This window comes from Passer montanus, unplaced genomic scaffold (assembly GCF_014805655.1).
Source record: "Passer montanus isolate IOZ18808 unplaced genomic scaffold, ASM1480565v1 scaffold74, whole genome shotgun sequence".
In the NCBI taxonomy this organism is placed as follows: Eukaryota; Metazoa; Chordata; class Aves; order Passeriformes; family Passeridae; genus Passer; species Passer montanus.
In genome coordinates this window covers 1,777,103-1,795,127 of record NW_024372592.1, presented here as the reverse complement: position 1 = coordinate 1,795,127, position 18,025 = coordinate 1,777,103, and the positions used below count along the sequence as shown (strand labels likewise).

At 39.4% G+C, this 18,025-nt stretch overlaps 1 protein-coding gene across 1 annotated transcript in view; it reads right to left on the bottom strand.

Annotated features, from left to right (window-relative positions):
* The window catches only part of CELF2 (CUGBP Elav-like family member 2), a 547,089-nt gene extending 529,568 nt beyond the window's left edge, over positions 1 to 17,521 (bottom strand). Inside the window, exon 1 of the mRNA XM_039730885.1 lies at positions 17,349 to 17,521. The gene's annotated coding sequence lies outside the window, so the exon portion shown is untranslated. The remainder of the gene's footprint in view (positions 1 to 17,348) is intronic.
* Positions 17,522 to 18,025: the final 504 nt, after the last annotated feature.

Sequence of the window (18,025 nt, the reverse complement as noted above, 5' to 3'; positions counted from 1 at the left end):
TTTAGAAAGGCAATTAAAGCAAAAAGAATCTTAAAGCCATATTCAAGTGACCTGGCTTATAAACAAATCTTTGGATTTATATTTTCACTGTTTGCTATAACCAGGGCCTACGTGGGGCATCACTAAAACCAACTTTCTCCCCTGAGCAGACGTGGGCACTTCATGTTTCCTGAATACAGCCTTGATAAATGGGGTAGAGTAAGTCTGTGACAAACAAAGAAACAAACAAACCTCCCCCACAAAAAGAAAAACAAAAAAATCCCAAAACAAACAAAGAAAAAGAGAAGAAAAGAAAAGAGAAGAGAAAAGAAAAGAGAAGAGAAGAGAAAAGAAAAGAAAAGAAAAGAAAAGAAAAGAAAAGAAAAGAAAAGAAAAGAAAAGAAAAGAAAAGAAAAGAAAAGAAAGAGATGTTTAAATTCACATTTCACCTCACAGACTGGTACTTTTCTACCAATTTATGACCCTTCTCCACCTGAACTCTTCCAAAGGCCCTGTGCAGGAGAGAGGGGGCATTTACTGGAGTTATCAACTCATCCTTCAAGTTGGAGGAAAACCCTGGTTTAAAGGACTGAGTGCAGTGTTTAAGCTTGCAGATATTCTGGCAGATTTACAATGTGTGCATGTACATGAGGATAACCAAAGTCCTTCAGTTTTCCCTATCCACTTCTCTGCATGATTATTCCACCCCAGGAAGCAATCTATTATCTGCTGGACTGACTTATTCCCCACATTTAGTAACTCTATTCATGCTACTAAGTGAATGATGCTGTCTAAATACCAGACAGATATTATGTACAATTAACTTCCTAAATCTGTTAGGCTAACAAAAACTTGCCAGAATTAATGCTGTGCTCCCCACACATAACCTATGTAAATGTTTCTAAATGAAATAAAGTTAAATTAAAAAAAAAAGAAAAGAAAAATAAAAAGAAGAAGCTTTCATTCTTCAGTGAAATTTTGTACAGTTCAACACACTCCCAAGCACAGTAGGTAGTTTTTTCATTGATTTTTTTTTTTTTCTGAATAGGGATGAAGTCTTCCTTTGTGTACAAAAGGAGAAGATATTAAATTTTGAATGGAGCTATTCTGACTACAAGTCAGAATATAGCTCCATTCAGAAGGTGCACTAACACCAGAAATTCACCAAGAGTTTTGTTTAGAAGGTGATCTTCTACTAATCTGAGTATTCTTAAGAATAATTTAAGCAAATGGAAAACACATTATATTAAATTGCAATCAGCTCATTTAATATTATTTGAATATTTGTTTTTACTGAGTTTGATTTGAGATTTCTAGTCAGGTTTTGACCTTAGATAGCTTAAAATGATGTCAGTGAAACTACCCCAGATTCCCACTGACATCAACAAAATAAATTTTCACATGTTTGCTTGGTTTTTTTTTCTGGCCATTGGAAAACTCTGCATAAATGTTGGCAGCTTTTCATGGGAACAGTGTTATAACATAACCTTTTCACATATTACAAAAATCCCAAACAAACCACCTTTATAGAATTTCTTTCTTTATGGTAAAAGTTGTCTAAAGGATGTACAATCAATACTTTGCAAAAATGAACTCTCTTTAAAAAAAAAAGGACTAACCTTTCAGGTCTGCAATTATTTGAGTAACAGAGGAAATTTCACACCCCTAAGCAGGAGCTTGCCATTGACTTACAATTATATCCTTTTAGAGTGTGGTCTAGTATTTGAGGTGACACCAGACCAAGACTCAGATGTTTCACTGAATTATTTATGACCTGGGACAGTTACACCTGCTCTCCCTGCCTTTCTCACTTCTCACTCTTTCTATGTCACTCTTTTTCCATGGGAACTGTTTAGGTAAAGATTTCTTTCTTTATGTCCAAGACCAAGCACCAAGAAGCCCTGGATTTAAGCAGGACTTCTAAAAAAGGAACATCAACAATAAACAACATCCACTACACAGTATAAATGGCTGGAAAATGGTACATAGAAAAAACAATGTGGAAAAAATTAATTTGGGATATTTAAGGTTCAGAAAATTTGATGATTCAGTCTAATTGGGTGCATTAAACAAACTATATTCAAGGGATATGCTCCTGGCATGCTGTAAAAGCCTTTTCCCCCCTTTTTTAAAATGAGAAATCTGGTTAATTAAATTTACTTCCTAAACAGCTTGTATTACAACAGTAGAAAATGACAGATGTCTTTCATAAAATTAGTCATATTGTGGTAATTTCCCCCTCTCCCCCAAACATTGTGTGATTATGGGCATATTTTCTCCTGTTAGAAAGCTATCTGTCATAATTGGTAACGAGTATCATGCAAAAATATTCTGAAAGAAAAGGTGTTCTGCATGAAATGTAGAAAAGTTTTCCTGTGACAGATTTTCTCATTGCCACTTTATTCTGTAGGCTGCTAGCTGCTTGCAGAAAACTGCATAATTTTAAAGGCTTATACTTATAAAGGCCAATAATGTATTAATTCATTTGGTATTCATTGAGAGACCTTTAATCATGATGGATTAATTTATTATAAATGCAGATATAATATGTTATTTCATAATATCACTACTGTAATTTAGCAATTAAACAGTCTGTTATTATTTCAATCACTGCCCAGATCTGGATCATGATACAGTGTTTTGCTCCACGGTGAATTATTTTATTACATATAGGACAATGGATTTTTTTGAGAGTTAACCTCTGGGAAAGCAGAAATATATAAGGTAATACTTGGCTCTGATATTCTGCTTTGTCTCTGAGATGATTAATCTGAAATACTTGGAGCCAGCAAGTCAGAAGCTTGCAGTGATTACAGGTCTGATCCAAAGCTGGCTGAAGTCAATGATGCACTCAGCACCTTGGACCCTTTTGTGAGTGAGTGGGGTGTAAATACTTATCAGGAGAAGGATGTGGAGAGGCCAAAAATCAGGCAGGTGCACCAATTAAATGCAATCTGAGCTAACAAGCAGAAATGGTCAGATACTACAAAATTTAACCTGTTGTTTGAAAATTTAACCTGTTGTTTTTTTGAAAGCTGAGCAAGTGCTGACCTGTATTCCTGTTCCACTAGACAGAAAAATAGAGAGCTTCCCAAAGGACCTGGGGTGAGGCCATTTTACCTCCATCCTTAAACTGCCTTCTTTCACAGTTCTTATGCCTTCTGACTCTTTCAACTCAAAAGAATAGGTGCACATTTATGCTGATCCAATTTTACCAGTGTCAGATGTTCAGATGTTACTGTGACCCACCTGGAAAGGCCCTGGGGAAATTTTGGATCAAAAGAATAATTTCCTTATTACAGATGTGCAAACTATGGTACTTGGAAAAGAAATACCTTGCTTTGGTACCTATAATACATTTGGAAGGATAAGAGGTAGAATTTCTGGAAAATTATTTTCAACCATTTCCCTTTGTCCTAACCATTTGCCCTCATTTTCTGTCCAGCATGTACTGTTTTTATGTTAGAATTGACATCATAGCAGCATACAACTGATACAACTGCACCAACTGCCAAAAGTTCTAAAGACTCTTTTCTTTTCTTTTCTTTTCTTTTCTTTTCTTTTCTTTTCTTTTCTTTTCTTTTTTCTTTTCTTTCTTTCTTTTTTCCTTTCCTTTCCTTTCCTTTCCTTTCCTTTCCTTTCCTTTCCTTTCCTTTCCTTTCCTTTCCTTTCCTTTCCTTTCTTCTCTTTCACTTTCTAGTTCTCTTTTTGTGGTAGAAGTTACCAAGTCTGTACCTCTGGCTGGACACTGGAGAACAAATTGATCTGTTACCTTGAGCTCATTTTTTAACCTCCCTTTATTGACATTTAAGTAACTGATTCTTCTCCATCATTGTTAGCTGTCTTTTCTCCTGCCTGTCAAGAGCTTGCTAAATTAAGATTCACAGCCCAGGATAGTTTTCATATGAACCCAAAAGAAGTCAATATGTTTACTTAGATAAATGGTTATTTTACAAGGTAGTGTAAAATGCATATTTTTCTGTGGTGTATAAAGCCACAAACCACAATCCATCATGAGTGACTCATTTAATCTCTGATGTATCAATAGATGTCTTCTTCAAAGAGCAATCTGGAATAAGTGGCTCACATTAGGAGATCTGGAAAAAAGCTGCACAGGGAGCAAGTGAGGAGACCAGAATCAAAATGATGGTAATGTATCCTTGGTCATAAGGCAGAGATCACAAAATCCTGTTAAAGCCTCCAGTGTATCACTCTCCCTTTCCAGGATTCACGCCCTCAAAAGCATTTTATGCTGCTTTTCCTTCTCACATTTGGACTGGATTACAGAGCTATCTGCAACCGGAGATGAGGAGCATTTTTACAGGCTAACAAATCTACTAGAACCAATGGTTTTAATCTCTCCTTGGCTACAGAATCAAAGCCAAGTTCTTTGCAGGTGCAAATGGGATCTGCTCCACTGCCTTAGGTGGAGTTTCACTCATTTACACCATTAAAGAATTTGGCACTGAGGATATTGAGATCAAAAGGTTCCAGTTGGCAAGGAGATGTGCAGAAGAGAATCTGTCTGGGGAAATATTCTGAGAAGACTTATCTATCCTGTGAAAAGAGAATGTACCTCTCCCTGGAGCAGTCTGGTATTGATAAATCCAAATTATGCTACATTTTGGGACATCTCCTCTGACCCTGCTAATTCTAAACTGGGCAGTTTAGAAAGTCTGCCAAAACCCAGCAGAACGAAAGCACATTGGTGTGCTCCTCTATGTGCATTTTTACATTATCCGATCATATGCACATTTTATGCTTTTATTTTCCCCTAACATAACAATTACTGGTGGTCTGTATTGTTCATTTAATGAAATGAGGTTTGGAACATATCCTGCCATAGCTGCTTGCACAACACACACAAAAAGAAGTATCATTACTAGATATGTCTGCATGGTGCCACTACTCCATTGCCAGAAGCAAATTTCACCTCATTTGGAGTTCTTGCACATGCAACAAAGCCTTTGCCATTATTGTTTCAGAGAGAACTAAGAAAGATCTGTTTATTTGTTAACAATAATTTTGGGAAAAACAGGAAGCAGTGAAATATAAAGACTAATTTAAAAAAAAATTATCAAAACTAACATTTAAAGTGAATAGAATAACACAATCCCCAGTCCCTCCCCTGTTCTTGCTCTGGTAAATATATGCAGCTTTTCCAAAAGGACAGCATCAGTGTATTTACACTTTTATATCTTTGGATGCTTGTTCAGAATCCAATTTGCTCCTGGACAAGGGCATATTGATGAGTACCTGGACTGTTTATTTGGATGGACGTGCTTGCTCTGAAAGCCAGCTCCGCTCCTGCAGCCCTTATCCATGCTCAATAGCTCTGTACCAACAGTCAGCCTTCTTTCCTCTAAGAAAGGCACAATACTTGTCTCAGCCTACACTCTTTCAGGTAGCAGGAGGATTCTGCACCAGGTTGGATCAGGTGTTTGTCCAAGTCCTGTGTTCATCAGTGGAACTTAGTGGCTGCCTAGAGCAGGCCATAAGAGCAAGCCAAGCTTGCAGTACTTTCCCATCTTCCCAAACTTCCTGGCTGAGGGATGCTCTGTGGATATATCAGCACACTGAGTTTTTATTACACAGGTTAGGATGAACTTTTATACCTGAAAGCATCCTACTTGATCTGTACAGACACCTGCCAGCAATTATTCCCACCTCTTCTCTTCAGGTCCCCTCTAACAGGGTGGGTAAAGTCTGAAACTGCACCTGGCTGAAGTTCAAATCAGGGTCTGTGAGCATTCTGGGGAGAACTCACCCTTTGATCTGTGTTTCTGCTAGTTATGTCTACACTGATATAAAGATCCAGACGAGGAACGTGGCCTAAGGACCATTTCCTGGCCATTCACAGACCTTCAGTCAACAGCCTCCTCCCCTGCAGAGCTTTGGGTTGTGCCAAATGTCACTCTCTAAAACATCCCAGGTTTTGGGCTGGAGGATAGCAGGTACCACAGACAGGGTGGATGCTGGCAGTTCTGCCTGGGGCTGGGGGAGTGTGTGTGGGTGGACTTGAGCTGCACCAGCTCAACAGCACGTGGGGCTACAGGATGGTCCTTGGCTGTTTTCTTCCTAGGACTGACAGAACCCTAAAGATTTGTCCACAACATATTCACCAGCAACAACACGAACCACTACTACCACCACGACTTTCAAAATAAATTTTATCACCTTTCTAAGAACAAGTTTTCTTGCTCTGGAAAATTAATTTTTAGACAATGAATAAAGCAGCATAAAAAAAGTGGAGGCATGGAGGATCTTTCAAGATGGTCCCCAAACTAGTTTTGCAGCATGTGAAAATTAATTCCTTTTGAAGTGTTTCCTGTCCTGCTCCAATGTCATTTATTCTGTCCTAATGTATTTTGTGAAAGTCAAGCAGAAAAATACATTTATATAAGACAAACCACTAGTAAGGGTCATAGACTTCCATTTTTATTTTAATAAAATCTTTGAAGACTAACTCATACAATTTGTGAATCACACTTCATGAGAAAGACTTCCCAGAGGTTTTTAATAATTTGAGGTATGAAGCTGACTGGAAATACCAGAAAAAAACCCCTGCTTCTGTGTGCTCAATCTTGTATTCAACCAAAGATAAGTAGCTATATGACAAAAGCATATTCTTATACTGATGGGAGATAAGAACATAAAGAAATTTAAACTATGACAATGTTTTTCTGATTAATGGTGCTCAGATTGTCTTCATGTACAGAAGGGGCTGATTATCCTTGTTTAAATTTTACAGATTTTCCTTGGATAAACACACCAGCTGATGATGTTTCTATCTTTTTCCAAAATAAGATATCTGTGCAGTAAATTAGGAAAAGTCCTGAAAGGCAAGAAAAATGTAGCTGAAGAAAAGGAGTATTAGTATTTACTTCCAGAGCATCACTTTTTTGGCTTATTTGAAGTCAGAGTTCTCGATTGTGCTGCACAGAAACAGCAGCTGGATGATTGTGTGTCAGCAGTTAGAACTGGGGAATGCCTCATAGAGAGGCACCGTATAGAACATTAGAGATGTCCAAATGTTCATATTCTTCATTATATCTGTTATTACCTGTCTCCACAAACTTTGAACTGCTGCATCCTTGTAAGCAGGTTTTAAACCTTTTAAACCAACACAGGGTGCTTTGCTGCAAGAATGAAGTTAACCTCTACTACTTCCTTATGGAATATGGTTATCCCTGGTGCAGGAATTCCTGCCTGAAATGACTTTTTCTCTGTGGTGTTAAAAAGTTGTACATGTTGAATCAGTAACTTCTATTATTCTCAATGACTAGTGGGGCTCTAGAGGCTATTGTTTGCCATTCTGGGGCAGATGCTCACCAGATTTCAAGGGATCACTCTCATTTATATCAACAGAAGTTTTGGCATGTTTATGTGAGGGGAACTGAAGTTGTTCTCAAGAAAACTGGAAATGAGCACTAATGTAAAAACCCCTACATTTTAATGCAGTTCTGTTGTGGGTATAAACATGTTTGTGTGCCCAAAAAAAGATAGTTGCTGGGTTTACTAAAGTGTTCCTATTTTTCCAATGTTTATTCATAATTAATTTGCTAATAAAGATTTCAGCTGTGGTGGAGTCTTTATCCTACCATAACAGGAGTTCCTGGCTTCATAACTTCACTGGAGCAACCCTCATGATGAATATGAGCTGAAGAATAGAAGCCAAATCCTTCTAGGCTCTGCATATTTGTGCTTGCCAGAAAAATTATGGCCAGTCGAAGGAGCAGGAGATGGAAAGTAGCCACCTCTGCTTTGGCGCTTCTCAGAGCCCACTGAGGCCACTGTGCAAGCCTTTATACTTGGACCTACAGATGTACCTTCTGAAGCTGGATATTGGAATTGGGGGGCAGCAGGGACTGCTTATTTATGAGTTACTTAGCAGTCCCTGATGCATCAGTTGCCATAAAGGCATAGCCTCAGTGCAGCTTATTCATACTCCTGGCAAAAGTTATCCTCCTGGGAAGTGGTGTTGCTGGCCAGAAAACAAGAATACTTTACTGCTTCTCTCACAGAGTGTGAGTATATTCACTCTGGGGGCAGTTTTAGCATTTGGCCCTGTGCCTGGACATCATTACTATTGGGCACTGGCACTGCTCGCAGCCAAGCTTACCACAGCCTGTGCTGAAAAGATTACATTCTCCCAAACCAATATTTTCAATTTGGCCCTCATGCTTCTGACAGCAGGAAACTTTTGGAAACACCACAGTTTGTGTTTGCTGTAAGCACCATTACCTGAAAAAATCCTGGTGAATATCAAGAGGTTTCATGAAAACAAGAGGATGCAGAAATGCAGTCCCCTCTAGTGAGGTGGGATGAGCTGAAGTGGAGCCGTTAATATGTGCTCCACATGGCACAAAAGCTCAAACCACATTTAATAAAAGCTCTTCGAAAAAAGCACCTGGTTAAAGAGTTTGGGGTAAACCACCAGAACCTTCTTTAAATACAAAGGAGAATACTTTCCTACTTATACTGCAGCTTTACCTTTTATAAACTCAAAAATATCATCCTATCTATAATTGGGACTGACAACAGACAGCAGCACCACGTGTGAGTGTACCCTGAATCTGAAAGGGGAGGGAGCTTTGAGTTTCAAGATGCAAGTACTCCCATTCATGTCAAAACTGCAGTTAAGTGCTTTGCTATATCTGGGCATAAAGAAATATAAAGCAGCTAAAAAATTTCTGAATATCACTACACTTATGCCATCTCATGTTGCTGGATTTCTAGAAACTGTATTTGTTAGTTTTCTGGGCAGAGGCCACTGACTGGAAAAAAAATGTGATGATACTCCAGCAACAAAACATTTTCTTACTTGCTGAGCTTAAAACATTTCTGTGGTTGCAGTGGCTTCTATGGGACTATTCCCATACCATAATCTTAAGCACATAATTAAGGGCTTTACTGGATCAGTGCCTGAAAAACCAATGCTGATTTCTATTCAATGCACATTATGTTAGGGACCATTTGTAAGCTCATTAAAATGAACAGAAAGGATCCAGCAGATGCTGGGCCAAGCCTGGTCTCAGGACTTTCATCAGAGAAACAACGTTGTCTCTTGTTTACACTTCCATGGGTCACTGAGTTCCCAGACTTTGAGCCATTGATTACATCGTATTATCAATTAAGTTAGAGATTTGCCATCAGCTTAAATGGGTACAGGGTAGAACATAAGGAAATAAACAGCAGAATCATGTTCAGTTTGTGATTCTGGGTATTGGGTAATTAGAAACAAACAAAAAAATCAGGCATGCTCATGAATTCATGCACACAGAATAGCCTCTGCTTTAGTGCACTGTGTGTGCTATGCAATGTGTTTGGGAATGAACATTGCATTTCTGTGGAACAACATTGGACTTTCACCCTTCCTCCCCTTCCCTCAATCCCCAGACTCATAAATCCTCCATTTGTCTCACCTGTAGCTACAATAAAGCCATTCTCAATGGTATTAACATCTGCCGTGGTCATTCTTCTGGGGTGAGAAAGGCAGAACATTTTCATTGCTCGTTCATTTGTGAACACTAGTTAAGTAAAGCTGTCACTTGTGTCCAATTATGGGTGAGTATTTTATAGCACAGTCTCCTTCCTAAAGCTAAACTGACACGGCCAAGCCCCATTTTATAGGCATCCTTAAATTCTTCCAAGCCATATTTAAAATCCTTATGCTCAGAGATGGCAGGTGCCATGTGTTTTCACAGCTACATTAACAAATGCAATTTTGTGGCAACTTGACCACGCCAGTGAAGCAGTAAATTTCTGTAATCTCTGTGGTTAAGAATTTCACACAGGACTTTGCTGGGAATGTGTAAAGCCTGTTAGTACAGGAGCACGATGAAGATAAAATTAAAACATCTTTACAATAAAAGCCAAAGAAAAGAGTGAAGGAGGGGGATTTTTTTGTTGTTGTTTTTTGGGGTTTTTTTGCTGCTAGAGCAATGAAACGTGTCAGAGGAAAATGCTGAAAGAGAAAAAAGTAGCTTCACTGAGCTCACCCAGCCTACTCTCCTTCTCAAATGACTGCCACCAATTTAGGTGAGAAGAGGTAATTTGGCTTACACAAATGCTAACACAGGCTTATCCTAAAGCATAACTGGGATGCAAAACTTTATAAATATCTTTTCCAAACACTTGCACCTTGTTACAGTACACATGTTGACCTCAAAAATGTTTCTGCAGGCTTAGGGAGATGGTAGCCAAAACCTCCCTAGTCCCGAGTGTGTGCAGGGTGTGTTGGTGCCTCTGCACACCAGCGCAGCTGTTTCACTCACAGGATCTGCATTTTCCAGCATGAGCTCTGTTATTTGAGCTGAGACACCTTGGTGCTACTCAGGACAGCCCAAGACACCCCCAGCTCCAGTACCTCAGCCACGGTGAGGGTTGGGAGAATAATTCACCACTCCCAGAAGCAGAGGGTCTGTGCAGCATCACTGGATCATTGACTTAACCTGCTTTGGAAAGGGATCTGTGCTGAAAAATGCGGCTGATACCACTTTCCCTTCTCCTGAACATTTCACCCAACTCCTCAGGACTCCAGAGCAACTCTGAGGGATACCACTGCCAGAGTAGAGTATTATACACCCAGACACAGAAATGAGTTTCTTATCTCCAACAGATCCTGAGACAGATTTTGCAAGAAGGTGTCTCAATTACCAGCAGAAAACAGATGAAAACCAGCAGTTGAATCCTGTAAAAATTCATACACTTTTTTTTTTTGACCTGTAAGTCATTTCAGCAGATATTTCCCAGATTTCCTATAAAATCATGTGAGCTATAGATTTTTTTTTTCTTTAAAAAAGAAAGATGTGATTCCAGCATAATCACCTCACTCCAGGGATTGGATCTCTTGGAAAGTAAAGAAAACAAACTGCTCAGAATGCAATACTAGCCAGGGAGGGAATTGTATTATGGATTGCTCACAGACTCCTTCAGCAGGTTTTACCACAGGGTTTGGGCAAAATTCGTAAAGAGCACAGATCAAACAAGAAAACATCTTTGAATGCCTATAGTTTGTTGTGAGACAGAAGTACGCTGAAAGATACACTTAGCAGCTCACTCAATCTCTTAAGACTTCACACAAGCACGCAGGGTTGGGGAGATCAGCTCACACGCTTCTGCACGCTGTGTGGCTGCACTGAAACCAAAAGGGCTATTCACAAAGTGGCCCTTTGAAGTCAGTGGACTTTTGTCATTGATTTTGAGAGGCCCAGGATTTCATTCGCAGTGTGTAAGGTTAAGCATGTGTATAAGTCCTTGCAGGATCAAGGCTTAAATGTGTAAACCTGTTCAGCAAGAATACCCAGCCTTTAATGTCCTGTGAATGTGGTCTCTTACTTTGTGACACTGGATAGGCAGCCTTTGCTCTTGAGTGCAAAAGCTTCATTTAGTATGCACATGTCCTTCATAAATCAGGGACTTAGAGTGCAGGGAAAGAAAGGTGTTGGTAGAGCTGCGAGCTGCTTGTTAATGGAGCGCCTATGGAAAACATCAACTGCATCAGATTGATTAAGAGCCATTATTAATTGATAATTCTGTCTCTTGTTATCCAAAATGCAGTCCACGGGCCTGCTGGACTGCTCAGTGTGTTAGTAGCGGGTACAGAGTTTATACATTAATCATTGGAAACAGCAAATGTGTCAGAGACCCAATCCTGTGTTCAGCGTTCTGTTATTGTGTGAGCAGTTCAAGTGCACACATTTTCTGCTGGCTTCAAAATCTGACCGCTCCCATTGTCTGAATAAAGACTATTTCTACAAAACATTTCAGAGCTCAGGTTCAGAGCTACCTCAACCATGTCTGGTGATCATAGGATCATTAAGGTTGGAAGGAAATACCTCCATGATCATCAAGCCCAACCTTCCTTGACTGAACATCACCATATTGAGAAGTGGATCAACAAATGAGTGGGCAATCAACCATTTTATGCTTAAATGAATGGCAAAATCCAGTTTTTCTGACTTAAACCAAGCCTACAGTTAATCTTTAAGAAGGTTACTTAAGTGAAGACAGGAATGAATCTTAAAGGGAAACCACATTTGTCTAGTGGTAGAATATGTTCCTATTGCTGAATGTCTCACCTGTCTGGTGGGGTTTTATGCGTCCAACAGCCATACTATGAGTTTATATCACAGAATCACAGAATATTATGAGTTGGAAGGGACCCACAAATATCACCAAGTTTGTGGTCCATACAGGGATTGAACCCACAACATTGGCATTACTAACACCATGCTCTGATATACATATTAATATATATTTATGTGCCGACACATTTAAATGTTCAAATTAACTAGATTTTCCTTGAGTGTAAACCTGACTGATGCTGGTTATGGTGATCCTTGGGTATCCCTTGGGTATCATTTCCTCTAGACCTTGCAAGCAAGGCTGCTCTGATGCTGCCTCCCTCAGACCCTTTTAACCCTCTGCTCAGGTGGGCTGTGACCCATCAGCATCACCCACAGCCCTTCATGTCACATACCACGGACTTGGACATGAAAACAATTGCATGGGGCCAGCACAGGGCCAAGAGGACACAAAAAAACCCTCCACAGATGGCCAGGGGGACTGAAGGTGTGAGGTACCTTTGGGAAATGGGGGCTGCTCTGCAGAACACAATTTTTGCACTCTTAACACAGCTTTAGCTGTAAAAATGTAGGAAGACAAAATATCAGTCTGAAAGCTTTCAAATGCACAAAGAGTCCTCTGGATAAGAAAATTTACATCAGGAACATCAACTCATTATAATACTGGTGCCTAAAATAGGTAGACTTCATTACACTCATGGAGTTTCCTGAGTTTGGGATTTTTTATAGCATTGCAGCATGACTTTTAAATGCCACTGGCCTACTAAGTAGAACAAATAGACCAATCACAGCACCTCCTTTCACTAGATCAGTTCAGCCTAATAAAATTAACCACAAGGAAAAAGATTAATTAGATATGAAACACATTGCCTGGAAAGCACTTGTGACAGCTTCCCTCCAGCCGCTCTGGAGGACTCATGGTATATATGAGTGACATTTTGTCAGTGATGTATGGATGTGCCTATGCAATCCAGTCCCAACTGCACCAGGATCAGCCTTGTTTGAAGCCCACTGCCAGGTATATGAGGCTTGATAAGACAATAGTTTTTCAATATATGTAATTTATGGAGTTTTAAATCCTCTGATTTCATGAAGTAGTTACAGGAGATATCTAAAGTTGAGAAAATTTGAGGAGGAGAGCAAATTAAATGGTTTGAGTTTTGAATATGATGTCTTTCCGTGGGATTGTAGGAAAACAGATGTCTAAAAAGCACCTGGCTGTTTCCTCTGACTGTAATGAGAGACAGAGGTGGCTCACTCACATATAGGTATCCACATTATAGGCATCTAAATTTGGATGAGATGAATCCTATCTCTGGTGCCCAAATGTCATGGACAGAGCAATCACCTCTATGGATAACACAGAGGCAGTTGGAGATTCCAGACTGAGAAGGAAAATTAAAAAAAACCCAAAAATATATGTGCAGAGCTTTTGGGTTGCTCCCACTTTGTTGCCATCCGCAAGGAAGATGACAATACGTGTGAGTAGGAAAGACATGGCTTCAAGAACTCAGAGCACATCAGGGCAGGAACTGAGTAATCAGGCCATGGGACATGCAAAGCAACCCCAGAAAGGCTTTGGGTGATGATAATTATGGTCTAGAAATGAGCTCTCTGGGCTTCTAGTTCTCTTTTCACTTTGTTTCCTTCTTGCTATTATTTTACTGTTTACCTTAATAGCTAAAATACTTATTTATATTCTTAATTCCTATCTAGTGATCTGATAAATACTGTGAGACCTATTGCCTTGGGGGTGATGACAGTCATTAGTAGTTTTAGATTATTTTTAGGGTTCTTTACACTCTACAGTGGGTTAGGAGCCCCAAGGACTCTGCAGTGAGCCACGTGCACATCACAAGGAGATGAAGGACATGTGACTGGCTTCCAGAGTTGTGGGAGAAGTGTGTTTAGGCAAGAGGTAGCCCAATATGTTATCAATCAGGTAGTGAGGGAGGATCAGAGACCTGGGGTCACTCTGAGCCTATGTACAGGGTTCTTGCAAGGATGGTTCTTGCTGGAAGAAGACCATGGCTAATATGTTAAATCAAATGGAAACAGAGCAAGCCCCTTACAATGACATAAATCATTTGCAGTTAAAAGAGAAATCTAAGAATCTTTTACTCCTAAAATGAAATGAAAGAATCTGCAGTGATTAAAATCTAAAAATTTTACCAAGATTCTGTCACACTTGAATTGAGCTGACCAGAAATGCAACGTAATGAATAATCTCGTTCAGGGAAGGAGGTGCTATGACATTTTTTATTTATTCTTCAGAGTCCTAAGAAAAATCTGGGAATTTGCCTTCTCCCAGGAGAAAGCAACTGATGAAATCCCATCATGATTTCCCATGGCAAGTCTGTGATTTACCTTAATTTTACCTGCTGTGTGCAACTCAGAGACTTGCAGTGACTTTATATGGAATGTTAGAGATGTGGAAGAAATACAGAATTATGCTAGCTTTTTGCTGTAAATGAAATTCACAGTTATGTTATCAAAGTTTCTAATTATAAAATTTCTTTAATATTTTATTAGTAGGAGGGGAGGGAAGATGCTAAAACTTATGGTATTTCACAAGTAAGGTTATGGGTTGATTTCTGATTGGTTGACAGGACCCTAATAATAAAGCTCATAATTTTATACTACATTCCTCTAGTGATGATAGAAATTCTTTGTGCATAATAGCACCATTTCTATTCAGGAATCTTGTTAACAGTTGTAAACTCAGATTATCATTTTTATTAGCCTAGTGTTTTCTTATTTCTCTGTTACTGACAGGAAATTACAGCAAGTTTTCTGGCTTGCTTTTCTTTTTTTGTTACAATGAAAGCAGTTGCATTCAACTAGAAATTTCCAGGCACTGAATAGAGGACAGTATTGCTAGAAGCCAACAGCAATTTAAAGTGCACAGATTAATTAAAAATGTATGTATTTAAAGACTACATTCAAAGAGGATGTAGACTGGTTGATTGGGTTAGGGTGATTGGTTTTTTGGGTATATGTACAGATATCAGCATTTTTGTGTTTTAAGAATTTAGGAATCCATTCGTGCTACAAAACTCAGCATCTAAACTCAGCTGTGCTATGTTTTCGTATTGCCTCATAACAGTAATTTTGACATCACCTGTGTGACCAAAGACCCCTGGCTAACCTCAGGCTCTCCTTCCTGCAGCTTCACCCATAGCTGAGATGCCCACCATGGAGAGTGGGAACCAACCACCATGGACTTCTCATGACTGTGGCTGATTAGGAACCTCAGATGAGAGTATCAGTAGCTGTTTCACCCCATTAGGCCACTTGAGCATTGTAAAAGCACTGTTTCTAGGAGAACGTGAGACTATAAATGCATAATTTACTGACAACAGCCTACAGTTTATTCATATTACATCAGATACGCTTCTAACTGTCAGTTGATACTGAGTGAATAAAAACTTATTTCCATAACAAGAACACTGAATTCAACCCTTTTCTTCTCTGGTTATAAATGGATGGGAGTTTAGGATTACAAGGGACAAAGCCTAATTTTCTGGGCCTCGCAGACCTTGGTGTTGCTGTGGGGGAAGGCAAGTTTTCAGGGCAAAAGCAAGATGTGGGAGCTCCAACGCCCTCATTTCACAAGCCAACGGTATTTTCTGCACAAGCAAAGTAAACCTTCAGAAAAGTACTGCAGTGCTCGAAACTGAGACTGAAATAGGGAGTGATGAACTTCTGCAAGTGCAGCACCCTTAACCCTCTGCCCTAACAAAGTTTCTGTGAGAGGGTGTGATTTTCCATATGGCACTGGCACATCCCCTCCCCCTCTCTATCGACAGGGAAAGGACTCTGTGTTCAATCCCACTGCTCCTCCTCTCCACCCTCCTTGCACAACTTCTCTCATGATATCACATTATGCATTTTGCAAAACAGACCTTTGAGTCTGGAAAGTCTAATGTATCAATGTGCAGATTATTAGTTTCAGGATACCTCTTTAAATAAAATTAAGGAAAAGAGCTCTCAAGGAGATAGAGGACTAAATCACACTGGTTTCCTAACTCTATTCAATTTCTCCTAAAATCCCCATCCTATGTTTAAAAAGTTTTCATCAGCATGACCACAAAACAGCAACTAAGTGTAAGAATAGTGCTTATTCTGATTACTACAGTAAAATCTACAGGATCCAGCCTTAAGTGCAACAAGAATTAATTGCAGTTGAGAAAACACAGATAGTTCAGCAATCATAAGATCCAGTCCTGCCAGTACTCAGCAATTTTCTCTTAAATACAGGACAAGCTCAGACTTCCTGTTGATTTCAGTAGATGTTGTACATATTAATACCTGGCAGAAGTACATTCAGAAAGCCTGAGAAAAACACACCATCTTTTAAGTTTTGTAAGCTTAAACACAAAGCAAAACACATCTCATTTGCTAAAAAAATAAAATTATAATGTGCTAGTACCTGAAAAACACTAGAAAAGAGACCATGGAAATCAGTGTACTTGCAACGTGTATAATACAGATCTGATTGTATCTGGCAGGCTGGTATTCATAGGAGCTGATCCACAGCATCAAACTCCTTACATTCCTTACAAAAGCAATGCCTGGTATTTCATCTCAAAGTTTGTCAGCTTCTTGCAATTAGCTACTACAATGGTGTGACCAGATATGGAGTGGAACACCCCTTCCCCCCTTCTCCAGAGGGAAAATGCAAGGGACAGCAAGAACTTTACTCAGCATCAGACAACAATAAATCCTGGATACACTGACCCCACTTGATGAAAGTGGAAAAAATATTTATTTATTTTTAAAAAAAGTTTCAATGTTGCACTTCCCTACCTAGTAAACAGCTGAACAGGCAGGATGATACCCAAGACCATCTCCTCCACCCCCATCTCCACCCCCCTGTCATATCAGTGCTTCAGGCAACGTTCAGAGGGAAAAAAAAAATCACAAACACAACCCCCCCAACTCAAGTATCCGTTCTGATAGGAGCATGGAACAGTAACCAAAAAACAATCAAGTCCTCATTGTCATAGTGCGACAATCACAGCATCTCTTCTGTTGAGCAAATAGTCAATTCATAGAGAGAAAAGCATCATGAGGACAGGCACGAAAGCTGTTATTCCCCATTTTAAGTAATAGGAGAAGGTCACATATCAAGCCGTTGCACCTTTTCATTACCTCCTAACCCTCCACAGCAGGGGAACCACACTTATGACTGCGTTAGATATACAAAAGCTTTTCAGCTCCAAAAAAGGAAAAGAAAAGATGAGGAAAGGAAAAAAAAATAAATTAAATTCATCTTACCAGCACGTTACAGCACCAACTTGCTTGAAGGAACGTTGCCTTTACAGGTTTCTCTTTTAATTATCCTGGAAGCAGAAGGGGAAAAAAAAAGAAGACGACGAAGCAGGGTTGTTAAATTAGTGTGTGCTCGAATCTTTTCAGTTTGTCGCAGAGTAGAAAAATACCAAAAAAAAAAAAAAAAAGAAAAGAGAAAAAAAAAGGAAAGGGCACTCAAAGAAAGAAAAAAAGCAAAAGAAAGCTCAGTAATTTAAATTTGCTGTCAGTTCAGGCAGCATCGCTCTGTCCCGCCCCTCTTCCCACTGGGTTCTACTACCTGCAGGGCTGCAACTGACAGCTACTGTGCAAACAAAAAAAAAGGCAAAAAGCATGCTGGGACCATGCTGTCTGCTGTCTGAGTCTCTCTCTACTTCTGATGACTGAAAATCATTAGTGAAAAGGTTCTGTTGTTGTTTGCTGAGATTTTTAAGTTAGGTTCTTTGCATGAAATGTAATTTATTTTTAATTGATGCGGCGCGGCACGTGACAGAAACTGGTGGTTGTGTTTCTCAGCTCTCCTCAGAATGGAAACTAACCTGAACAGATTGATTTTAATAGTATAGTATATGCAGAATATACACAGACATTTACTGTGTTGCACTTTGCAGGGATGCAGTCAACCCTCCCCATAGCATCTTGGA